Raw genomic sequence first — 13,446 nt, forward strand, 5'->3', positions numbered from 1 at the left:
TATATATATAAAATTTTCCATTTGAAAATTGAAATATTTTAGATTCTTTGAATTTCAATTTTTTTTTCAAATTTTATGTTTTTAAACACATTTTCTTAAATCCAAATCATATAAAGTATTTTGAACAAAAGGATTCTAGACACAAGTTTTAGTAGAATTATATCTATTTGAATCTTCATAAGAGAACATAAAGGTGGTTCCAAACTTCTGTTCTAGGGATTTATTTTTTCTCTGGGTATGTGTGCGTGTGTATGTATATGTGTGTGTATATATATATATATATATATATATATATATATATATATATATATATATATATATATATATATATACAAACATTAGCTACATATGTGCATACATGTTTATGTCACACTTTTATCAGATCCCACGTCTTCAGGCTAACAGAGGAATAAACTGATAAGATCAAGAAAAGGTTGTTTTTTTTCTTTTTTTTTATCATGAAAATTTTATGTCTTGAAGGGTTTCCATCTTCTTACCCCACCCTTTGCTTGAAACCAAATTAAAGTAAATATAGTCCACATTATGGCTCCTTACGTTTAGCAGTTGTTCCATGATCCATGCCTATCCGTTTATTAGCGTATGAGTGAATCCTGTATGTAGTAGTGCAGACGCAACTGCATGCAAAATGACGTCAGCGGTAAAGAAAAACTTTAAAAATGAGAACGAGCACGTTCGAGAAAACGATCATGTTCGGAACTCACAGCAGTAACGAAGGCATAAGAAAAACAAATGTCATTGTAGAACAAAAAAGCGAGTTGAAATTCTTCTGTCCTTTGTCTGCTTCCCAGGCAACGTTACAGGTAATAGGATTATATAAACATATACCTAACTTATTTAAGTTGATATATATATGATGAGAATAATGGAAATTGTATATAACTCGGTTTGTTCCTTTTTATTTCTCTCATATATATATATATATATATATATATATATACACACACACCATACTTTGGGGTAATTGCGCCAACTAAAAAGTGCTTTTTATATGCGTGGTTGCCAAAAGAGCACTTTTAGCTAGTTGGCACAATTAATCTGGATTTGGCGCAATTACCCCAAAGTACAGTGTGTGTGTGTGTATATAATATAGTCGCGGTTTCATATTGCTTTGGATTTACATAAAATAGTGCTGTATTTATATTCTGTATAGTTCTGCCACAAACTTCTTTAGCACACAGCTGCTAAAATATACTGGATGGAACATAGCCAAACATTGGTTCAAATCAATGGTTCTCTGTAAAGTTAGTTAACATGTGGTAGGACCAATATGTTCAAGGTTTCTTGCCTCCTGCTTGTTCCGGGAGGAGGAGTGATGGGAGACACTAAAAGCACTAAATTACCTTTCTGGTAAAGATGTGATATTGCTATTCTTGGTGTGGAGTAGCTTCAGGGTTTTATATCAACAACAGGATCAACACTCAGCGGTTGGGGCAGAAAAGGGAAGGGCTCTATCTGCAGGGTGAAGAAACAGTGGGTAATGGCAGGGGTAACAAAAACGGGTTTTGTAAGCCAAGAAAGAGAGAAAAGAAGAGAGCCTTTCTCCGGTATTGTCTTTCTTCAGAAGAGGGCTAACCTACAAACTGTAATTGTGTACTTTTAATTTCAGGCTTAACTCTGCAAGTTTAACGTCCTCAAAATTTCTCCATGATCTTGCATTGTTTGGATTATTCAGACTCTTCTCATCTTAGATGTTATTCTAACGACATGTCAGCCATGTAACCTTCGACCTTAAGTTTTATCGTCTTGAACTTTGAAATCTGCACAGAATTTCTAATGAAACCCTTTATTTAATGTAGGGAGGGGGTAGCTTGTTCTCATCCTGCCAGCTATTTAGTAATTCATAATTCTATTAGTATCATCTATACTGAATCTTCAACCTCCAGAAGAGTGGGTATTTACTTCCTTCCCACAGCAGCTAGCTGTGACACGAGCCTAGAAGGGGAGAAGAATCTACATAGTAACCCTACAGAAGGGACATTCTGGCCTATTAACAATAGCCAGGGAACCTCGGACAGTTAGCAATAAATTAATTCCTCTCTTTAGAGAGGAGGCAAGGCCTGGAATAGTAGACCTTTCAGGACTACCCAGCACTAATACTTCACTCCGACAAATAAAAGATAACCGAAATGTCCCAATTCCTGCTGGACTAATTGTCAAGAACAGATCCTTGACTTGTGTGTTCCAGTCAAACGTTTTCAATCAACAGAAGTTAAAAACCGTCACTTAGAACTGTTTATTACTGAGCACTTGTATCTGTTGCGCTAGAGAACATTCGTCCGAATAATACAAATTATCAATACTTATCTTAAACTCATAAACATGACTTCATAATCTTATAATGAAGTTTACACGTGTTGAATGGAAACTGTCTAAGATATTCTTTAAATCTTATCTTAATAAAAAAAAAAACTCCCAACACTCTTCTCTAAATAACATAAAATAGTCATGTAGCGATACGCCAGTGACATAAACATGAATGGATAAAGAACGTTTCAGTTACACATACATTTTGTCATATCCACCGACGCAAACTCTGTCGAAGTAAAAAGTAAACCTGTGCCTCTGCGTGCGTCCATAGTTAAGGACTATACCATGCGACAGGGGTGTCCACTTTCTGTTCAATCAACGCTCAAAGAAAACAACTTTTCTAGAATCTTTTCCTAACAGCCTTCGCTGGAGCCGGTCAAATCGTATAAAAGGAGCAGCATGTGAAATCCGAACCCGTTCAGGATGCTGTATGCAACTCGCCAGCTGATTCCGTCTTGTGGGGCGTAAAGCCACCAACAGGACTTTGCACGTCATCATACACCTTTCATTTTAATTTTTTTGTTAGGTAAATGTTTCCCAACCCCTATGCTCACGCCACAGCTGTGATACTAGGCATCAATGAATGTCGACCAAATAACCACAGTCATTTTTTTTGTTTTTTTTTTTCTATTTGTCAAAGATAGCTGTCTTTCTGTTGGCAGCCGTCCGTCTTGGGAGACAATGGTGTAGCAGTGGAGCTACACTGGGCAGATGATGTGGGAGGATAGCTATTGCCCGTGCAACAGCCTCTTCCTCTCTCTGTTAAGCCAGAGGATCAAAGAGAAAGATGTTCAATAGAGCTTGGCTATAACTGCATTACAGGAGTTGCCAGTGATGACAATAAAATGTCAGACCTCCTTAGGGACTTAGTCTCCGAATGTTCTGTTGGGGTTTACTCTCTTAGCCTTTCCCTTGATAGTGTAATCACGCAGGACAGCAGAGGTTTTGAATCAGAGTTGCCTTCTATGTGAGCTACTATCCAAAGTTGGCAAGCCCCACCTGCTCAAATTGACTGGTTTAAAGGCGCCAGTGGATCGCTTCGTTTTGCCGGGCTTAGTAGCTAAACCACACAAGAAGGCCAGGAGCTGGACTTGATTGTCATAGGCTATTTGAGATGCACGCCATAAGGGCAATTTTTTTAGGGAGAGAGAGCTTATCCAAACTACCACCCTCGGTTGCGACAACCTTTTGAAACTACTTACTACAACATTAATATTTCGACATCTGAATCCACAATGTATAGCCTGCTTTCGGTTGCCTACAGCCCCGTATGTGGTCTTATCTCGAGATCACAATAGGCATAAAAGTTCAAATTTATCAAACGTTTGTTCTGATGATCCTTCTCTATGGTTGTAAGACCTGGCCGATGAGAGCTACGGATCTTAACAGGTTGGTTGTGTTTGACCTACACTGTGTCTGTCGAATGGTCTGTCTGACACCATTTTATCTCCAATACACAAATCTGGACACAGTGCAGGATCATCAACCTTAACCAAGTGCTTTTAAAGAGGAGACTTTGTTGGTTTGATCATGCTATGTGACGCGAGACAAGGAAGTTCATACATGAAACAATAACTCCAGATCCACTCAAAGATTGGCAAAGACACACAGGAAGCGAGGTGAAGATGTGATTACACGCCATGAAAGCCGACGTCAAATTTACGTTTGCTCCACAAGTCAACAATATCTGCTGCTGGTTCCGGGACTGGCTTCCCATCACGATCTTGACCGTTATGGACCGTCCTGCGTAGTCTGCGTTCATCTGGGACACTATTCTATAGGAGGTGCCGGCTCAACCTATCCTGGGTGAATGCCGCTAAAGTCAATTAATATTTGATTTTCATTCAACATTTCGTTGCATGTTAAGAACAATAAAATGTAATTTCATTTATTTTCTGAAAGTGTTTTCACGCGTTCGAAATTATTTACATTGGGAGTCATATTAAAAAAAAAAAAAAAAAGGATGTAGCTCTGTATTCGTCAATGCATACTTACTTCCCTTTGTAAACAAAACAAAAAAAAAACATTATTAGTAAAAACGCAATCGGGCAATGCTGGTTAGTTACAACTTTAATGTAAAATAGTCTTCCTAATTGAATTTTCACCAGTTTTTAGCAGAAATGATTTTATCCATTCCACCCTCACATCAACCCCTATTCAGGTTAAGCCGAAACTAATAATTTTGGTAAAAATTAACATTCTGCTGTATTAACAAAAGAAATGTATTAATATTTCTTAAAATATTGATATTTTCATTGTGTAAAATATATATATACATGCGAGCTGTTTTGATCTGTACTTATTAAATAAGATCTCTTCAGGCGAAAAGTTTCTTTCATTTAGATTCATATTAAGAAATAGAATTTTTCAAGATGAACACCTAAATGAAGAGACACTTTTCGCCTGAACAGATCTTACTTAATGACTACAGATTGAAACCTTATTATGCCAGTGTAGCGAAGCTTGTACATGTCTCTATAAATATTGATATAAACAGCTCTGTTTATTATTGAGCACTATTATATAAACCCGCTAGAATACATTCTTTACATGGAATCATACAACATTTACAATCTTTGTACAATGTTATCAGCTGTTTGTAATGTATACATTAGTGGACCCCCCCCCACACACACACACACTTATACATTGGTCTGATCCATATTTTACTGTGTGATTGCTTCCCTCAATTATATATATATATATATATATATATATATATATATATATATATATATATATCGCATCCTATATTTTTAACCAATAGTTGTGATTCTCGTGGCGATCCTTTTTAGTCAATCTATTAGTCACTTTTTATCGTTATTTTTTTATTAATTTTTTAAGCTGTAACACTACCACCAACAAAAACAACAAAATCCCCACCCCCTCCCCGCCATCCGCTAGCGAATAACAAAGTCAGCTGCCTGTGGTGGTAGCGGCATGTGCCCCCACCTCCTCTTTATCTCCTCTCCAGCTGCCGGTAGTAATTTCAGACTTTATGCATGTTGTATTTTCATTCTGTGTCATGAAGCAAAAACAACCACTCATCCATACAATCGCTTTCAACCCATTCCCCTCATACAGTAGAACAACTTTTTTTCTTTTCCCATCGCTTTTATTTATCTCGTTTTCAGTTTTGTTATGTCCAGTTCTTTTTACCCCGATTTTTACCTACCCCGTTTTTTTTTTTTTTTTTTTTTTTTTTTTTACCTACCCCGTTTTGTTTTTTTTTACCTACCCCGTTTTTTTTTTTTTACCTACCCCGTTTTTTTTTTTTACCTACCCCGTTTTTTTTTTTTACCTACCCCGTTTTTTTTTTTTTTTTTACCTACCCCGTTTTTGTTTTGTTTTTTAATTTTTTTACCTACCCCGTTTTTTTTTTTTTTTTTTTTTTTTTACCTACCCCGTTTTTTTTTTACCTTTTTTTTTTTTTTTTTTTTTTTACCTACTCCGTTTTTTTTTTTTTTTTTACCTACCCCATTTTGTTTCGTCTCTTCCCCGTTTTTTTTTTTTTGCCTGCACCGTTTTTTTTTTTTTTTTTACCTACCTTCCCCCCTTTTTTTACTTGCATTGTTTTGTTTTTTGTACCTGCCTCATTTTGATTATTTTTTTATCTACCCCCCTTTTTTTTTAAACCTTCCTGGTTTTGTTTGTTTTTTACCTGCCAATTTTTTAAGGGGGGGGGTTTGTACATACCTTTTTTTTACCTTTTTGCTTTTACCCGCCCTATTATTTGCCTCGTTTATATATATATATATATAGGGAAAGCAATGTTTGATAGCAGTACAATTTGTTTGAATAAAAACGTACAAATGAAAAAAAAATGTGAAATTACTTACGTAGTCTTAACTTCATAAAATAAAGTTTACCAAATTCTGCCTCTGACCCCTCGCTCCTAAAACCCTAGACTATCAATCAACAATCTTGTTTTAACGCCAATAGAGTTAATCTGAGGATGATGACATGTTAAAACTCCACAATTCTCTTGCATTTTCTAGCAACACAAAGTGTAATATCTGTTCTGGTACTGCAGTTTTCTGTCTTCGGTCAGTATAGAAGTTCTTTTAGACTGAGGCAATTTTTATTCTTGTTCCAATCTAGTATCCTCCTTTTTTAGGAGCTGGATTTTTCTTAGGTTAAAAACCGAGTTTTATTTCTAACTAGCATTTCAGCCCAGCGTTGCCCGAGTGTTTGGAGGTATATGTTGAGCAAAAAAAAAAAAAAGCGGTCAATTTTTTTTTAACTTTGACCCCTATTATGACCGCTTAATATTTATTATTTGTGGCTCAAATTAAGTTATTAAGTTAGATCCATGTCCAAGGAACCTATATCCAAAATTTTAAGTGTTTAGACCCAAAATTGGCGGACGAGTTTGGTAGAGTTCTCAAAGGTCAAATCGTTGAACTTTGACCCCTTAACAGCCAAATTTCTGGCCGAAAACGGATTACAAAGATTTTCCCAAATCTCAGTACCCTGTATATCAAATTTCGAGTCTGTAGACTTAAAATTAAGTTATTGCGTAGGGAAATGTACACATACACACACACACGTTCACTTTTATAGATATATAGACTATACTGACAGACATGGCTATCTTCCTTGCGGCTTGGCACATACTCTATCAGCTGTTTTCCATTTTACCACTTCACTGTTTCTTTAGCAGGACAAGATCAATATTGAAATCTATGGAAGTTTTTCGTTATTGGCTTAATTACAGTATGACTATCATTCTGATACTGAGTGTAAGGAAAGTTACTGAATAGCTGTTTAGACGTAACAATGTATTGTAACAGCATGTGTTGGAAGGCCTATAACTGTGTCGTTAATATTCAACCTACAGCTGACCTTGTTGCATATATCAAGCGGAGGATATTAAATTAATACATTAATAGTCAAACACAGGTGATCTCTCTCTCTCTTTTTTTTTTTTTTTTTTTTTTTTTTTTGCTTATATTTATGAGAGAGAGAGAAAATAAGTTATAAAGACAAAGCGTAAAGTTACATAGGAACTTCATTACATTATCAAGTCAATAAAGGTTAACTTATTGACTTGATAATGTAATGAAGCTCCTATGCAACTTTACTTTTTATCTTAACGTAATTCTATTGTTTGCTCCTCTTAACCGGGTAGAGCTTTTGTTTATCTAGATAGGTTGGCCTTATTGAAAATTTATTTTTCTGCTTAATTTTATTAATAATATATATCATTCAAACACGGTAGTGTTTAAATATACGGTTAAGTGGCAGTTTTAGTCATTTAGAACTGCGTTAAAGCGTCACCGCTCACTCATTTTTCAACCAAATTTTTAACAATTATTACAGTTTATAGATCACCTTAGTTATATTGTGGAAAAAAAAATTTATTTTTCAATTTTCGTTCAGTAAAACAAAAATTATGAATTTTCTGGTGTTCAAAATCGTAAAAAAATTATAAGGAGGTGAGTGACGTTTTTATGACTCGTTTCCTAGCAACCACGCCGCTTCAGTGACTACTGTTGCTTCATTAATGAATGCATGAAAGGGGGATAGTTGGGGGGATTTTATTGAAAGCAGACGAGTGCTGCCGTACATTGTTATTACATATGTGTTTATGGGGGCAAAAAAAATAAGACTGAAATTAAGGAAAGAACAAGTGAATTTATTGGAAGCCTAGAAAAATCATGGATTACAATAGAAAAATGCGAGTATGAAAAATATGGTTAAGCTTAAACATGGAAAAGTAAAGGACTGGTTAAAACTGTAAAAGAAATCAAGATATTCTAGAAAAAATATAAATTTATAACTTAAAATATTGCGTCATTAAGATTTTTTTTTTTTTTTTTTTAATTCAATTTATAACATAATCAATTCTTAATGCTGCAATTTTCTATGGTAATATATATATATATATATATATATATATATATATATATATATATATATATATATTTTTTTTCTGCTTTCATAAAATTTTCACTGCAGGTGTGTAGAGTTTTATAAGGAAAGGAGAAAAAGAAACTTTTTTTTTTTTTTTTTAACATAACGAGTATTGAACAGCAAACCAATAATTTGTGTTTAACACGACAAATTACCATTGATTGTAATTTGAAAAGCGTTTTCCATAGGAAGTGCAGTTATAAATTTCACATTAAGACAACTGAGTTACTTCCCTTGTCTATTCTCATAGAAAGTGCCATTAAAAATGTTTTGTTCAGTTGTAGATAGGGGATCTATTTTGCTTTGTTTTTGCCTACATTATTTTTATTTATTTATTTTTTTTTTTTTTACACAGTGATCACCACTTATCAAGGCCCGGAAGCCACTCAGGGATAAGGGTTATTGCAAGTACATCACGTTAGTGAGGAGATTTTATGAAGTGTTTAATTAGGGGGGCGGTTCATTAGGAATTTGTTAACATTAGACTTGAAGACATCCAAGTTGTAGTCCGGAGGGAAGCAGGCAGACGGAACAGAGTTCCACAGGCGTGCAGTTCTAAGAAAGAAGCTTTGCTCATGAAATCCACGTTTTGATTTAGGCACAGATATAGAGTGGGGGAAATTTTTCACAGTGGATTCAGCTAGACGGGTGTTTTTCGTGAAAGATTGGCGAGGGGGGACCAGGGATTGGAGTTCAAACGAGCACCTGCCATGAAAATAACGATAAAACAAGGATAGGCTCGCAACGTCTCTTCTGTGGGAGAGGGGTTGCAGGGTAGAGAAAAGGGCATCCCCCACTAAACCACGAAGTCTATTTTGTACTCTGTCAAGGTATGATAGGCTGTTTTTGGCAGCTCCTGCCCAGATATGGCAACAGTATTCCATCCTTGGCCGTACTTGGCTTTTATATAGATAGAGAATTGCATCAGTAGTGAGATATCTTCTGGAGCGGTAGAAGGATCCCACCATCTTTCCTGCGACCTTGGCAACAGACTTGATGTAAGTGTTCCATTTCAGATCAAGAGTAAAGGTCAAACCCAGAAGCTTGTCAAAACACGGGACCTCACCCAGACGAGAGCCATCTATCACAATTGATGCCAGCTGGGGATCAGAGCGTTGATGATGTAAGGATAGGAGTTTGGTTTTAGATGCATTAAAGGTAACTAGCCACATCTTCCCCCACTGAACCACGCGCTCGAGATCAGAGGAGAGAGAATCCGAGAGAACTTCGTAATTTACAGCCTTTGATGTGTTGCCGTAGATGGTCGTGTCATCAGCATAGATGTCAACGAATGATTTAAGTATGTGTTTAGGGAGGTCATTGATGTAGATCAGGAAGAGAGTTGGGCCCAGGATTGACCCCTGAGGGACTCCAGCATTTATATTGCAGGCCTCCGATTTTTGTCCATCTACCACTACTCTTATGAGCCTATCGGAGAGAAATGATTTAATGATTGAGAAAACATTTCCAGTTATACCGTAGCTGGAAATCTTGTGAAGTAGACCCTTATGCCATACTTTGTCAAAGGCCTTTGATATGTCAAGAGCAATTGCCCTAGAAAGGAAGCCTTTGTCAAGAGATTCACTAATCCTGTGGGATATAACCGTCAGCACATCTGCGGTAGATCTTGCAGAGCGGAAACCATATTCTGTGTCACTAAGAAGGTTATTCCTGCTGAGGTGGTTGACTATTTCTCTATTTAATATTGATTCCAGTAACTTACTCATAACACAGAGAAGACTTATTGGTCTGTATTGAGAGGGAGATGACTTATCACCTGAATTCTTAAATACAGGGCAAACTGATGAGGTCTTCCAGGGGGTCGGAAAGCACTTCTCCTTAAGGCAGCGCTTAAATAGTTTCGTAAGTATGGGAGCAAGTTCTGGTTGAAGCTTTTTTAACACTATAATTGGGATGCGATCAGGGCCAGTTGCTTTACTGGAATCTAGGTTTTTTATTAGCTTGCACGGATATTTGTATGTTACCTAGCTTGTTCTGTGTTATAGGAGGAAATATGGGGAGTTGATGGCCTTCGTCGCATAGGGTAGAATTAGCTGCAAAGTTCTTTGCAAATAGTTTGGCCTTGTCTGACGCTGACGAGATAACCTCTGGTCCATTGATAATGGTTGGGATAGAACGCACACTTCTGTTCAGGATCCTATTTGTTATTTGCCAAAACTGGTGGGAACCAAGCCGCTGATCAGCTACCTTGGATTTAACAGACTGGGCATATAGCTCTCTTGCATTTTTTATTACTCTTTTACAGTGGTTGCTGGCAGTCCTGAAAGCAGCTTTAGTCTCAGTGCATCTATTACGTTGGTAGTTATGGAAAAAGTGATTTCTGTGCGCGATAGCAGCAGCACATTCTGGGGAGAACCATGGCTGGCTGTTAGGTTTTTGTTGGAATTTTTTAGATGGTATGAATTGGTCTATGCCTACAATTAACCATTCGGTCAGATCTGATACTATAGAGGACACTTCCTTTTTAAACATGGAGTGCAGAGGTAAATCAGATATGAATGTACGGAAGCTATCCCAGTCAGCCATAGAGTATCGATATACAGTATGGTGGAGGGGTATGTCTGATGGCTTCTTACATTTTGTTTTTATCTTAACTGATACGACGGAGTGGTCGGAGGATCCTAAAGGAGAATGAATGGTACATGAACATAGCTCAGGGGAAGTTGAAAGAAAAAGGTCTAAGAGGCTTGCATATTGATTGGGTGTATCGGGCACACGGGTGGGTTCGCGAACAATCTGAGTGAGGTCATAAGCAATGGCAAAATCATGACAAAACCTCCCCTCATCATCTGTCTTATTTGAATGGGTCAGCCATTCCACGTTATGGACGTTGAAGTCACCACAGATGTGGATGTTAGCCGAGGGATGTGAAGACAGTATGTGGTCTATTTTCTCAGGTATGCTCTTAAAGATAGTAACTCCGCTGTTGTGGGGCCTATAGAGGGCAAATTGGATTGTTGGTTTGAAATTTTGTCATGAAATAAACATCCAATTCACCTTTTGAAAATGTGACTTTAATTCAATGTTTTAATTTCACACTTTTTTTTATCATGTCCCAAAATATTGTAATTATTTTTAAAAAAATTATTATATAGTAAACATTAAAAAAAAAAAAAAAAAAGAATGCAGTTAGGAAATTCGGAGTTCCTATCCTATTGTGGTTACCACCTGACGAAGGCCAGAGGAATAGTTGGCCGAAACGTCGTGAAACGACAACTAAGAAAGATGAGGATAATAGTCCGCAATAAAAATAAAAATTAAAAAAAAAAAGAGAAAAGTTTTCATTAATTTTTGAAGTAAAAAAAAAAAAAAAAAAAAAAAAAAAAATTAAGAGGTTAAAAACTTATCAGTTTATAAAGTAAAACTTTGCAAACAAACAACGGACATGGAGAAATATTTGAAAAAAAAAAAAATAAAACATTTTAAATTTCTATTACTAACTGTCCCTACCCGGCATTGCCCAAGAATGTATTTTTTAATTTTTTTAATGGAAAGAAAAAAAACAAAAAAAACATCTGCATGAATACACTGTTAAATTGTTACATGAATACACTGTTAAATTCCTTTTGGACAGTCAGATAGATCAGACAACAAAATGTGATTTAAAAAAAAATGGTTTTATGTTTTCATAATTATTAAATAAGGTCCCTTTCAAATTAAAAGTTTCTTCATTGGGGGGAGGTGGGGGTGTAATAAACAAGTCTAACATTTACAAAATAGTTCAACAGGCCTGGAGTACTGCCCTATGTAAAAACAGAGTGGAGGTGAAACAAAATATTTTAAATACTGAATTTTTATAATTCAGTACAGGAGTTAATTTCATTGCAACACTCGTGGTTTCCAATCCAGTTTTCCAATTGCCTTATGCTGTCATTTTCTGTTGACAAAAAGAAAAATTAAAATGTCCTTTTCTTTTTTCCTTATTAATTACTACAAGGATTTGTAAGTAAAAAAAAACATCCTTTATTTCCATATCTTATATTGATACAATAGCGTGTTTTATTTTCTGTGTAACATTTGCATCCGGGTCGTTTAAGTGTTATGTACTTCCATTTCTTGTCATAAATAATTTTACCAAGAATTCTTCATAAGTTTTGGTTTTGGTTTCGATTATAACTGATGGCACTCGAGTATTTTTTTTTTATATATATATATATATAAATAATTTGGTCACGAATTCTTCATAAGTTTCGGTTTCGAATATGGCTGAATATATATATATATATGTTTTTATTTCAGTTTCGATTCAAGCTAATGCACCCAAGTCATATGGATATATTTTTTTTATTTTTTTAAACTGCAACTTTGATATACAAAAATCGATAGAACATTAACTCTATAATAATATATACAAAATCTGCAAGAATTAAAATATCCTATTTTAGCATACTTTACGACCAGGCTTTGCCGGACGTTCATGCTAGCTTAGATACTTTTGCAGTTTTAACAAAAAAGCTACAATAATATCAGAGCTTCCCTATTCATAAATGAACATCTACACAATGCCAACCTCAATCAATATATTACATGTGAATGAGTCCCCTGTGGAATTTCCACAGGTCCTACTAGTCTATATGATTGCTCCACTTCTTTTAAGATGGCAGCCATTTGAAAATAATTTTGACCTAGACAAAGTATTTTATAGAAGGAATAAAAAAAAAAGAAAAAAAAAAGAACATTGTATTTTTAACATGCTCCAAATGATCCACAAGAAAAACTGACTCCCCAGAATCAAATGCTGATTTTATAAAAAAAATACTAGCAAGCTGCCAGGCATCACCTGGTCGTAAAATATGCTTAAATATGATATATTAATTTATGCATATAAAGATTTAAAAAATAAAAAATGACATAAAATTTATACATGTATATTTGTGCCTGTGTAGAAGTAATGTTTAGTCAACTTGCACCTGCCAAGTTCTTTTTTTTTTTTTTTTTTTTCCAATTTTTACCCCCTTAGCAACTATTTTTACCGGCTAAAAATCAAATCAAACTTCTTCCACATATCCAAATCCCTTATATATCGAGTTTCAAGTCTGTAGACAAAAAATTGACAGGAATTTGATAGACTGTTTCTCAAACAGATAGGTCACTTTCTCGTGTATATATATATATATATATATATATATATATATATATATATATATATATATATATATTATTCAGAAGAAAATGAATTTA

The 13,446-nt window shown here is 35.2% G+C and overlaps 1 protein-coding gene across 1 annotated transcript in view; it reads left to right on the forward strand.

The window, feature by feature from the left end:
- The window catches only part of LOC145249558 (RNA polymerase II elongation factor ELL-like), a 185,173-nt gene that overhangs the window by 151,564 nt on the left and 20,163 nt on the right, over positions 1 to 13,446 (forward strand). The gene's annotated exons all lie outside the window — the stretch shown is intronic.

This window comes from Euprymna scolopes, chromosome 28 (genome assembly GCF_053919585.1).
Source record: "Euprymna scolopes isolate OS-2025 chromosome 28, ASM5391958v1, whole genome shotgun sequence".
Classification (NCBI taxonomy): Eukaryota; Metazoa; Mollusca; class Cephalopoda; order Sepiida; family Sepiolidae; genus Euprymna; species Euprymna scolopes.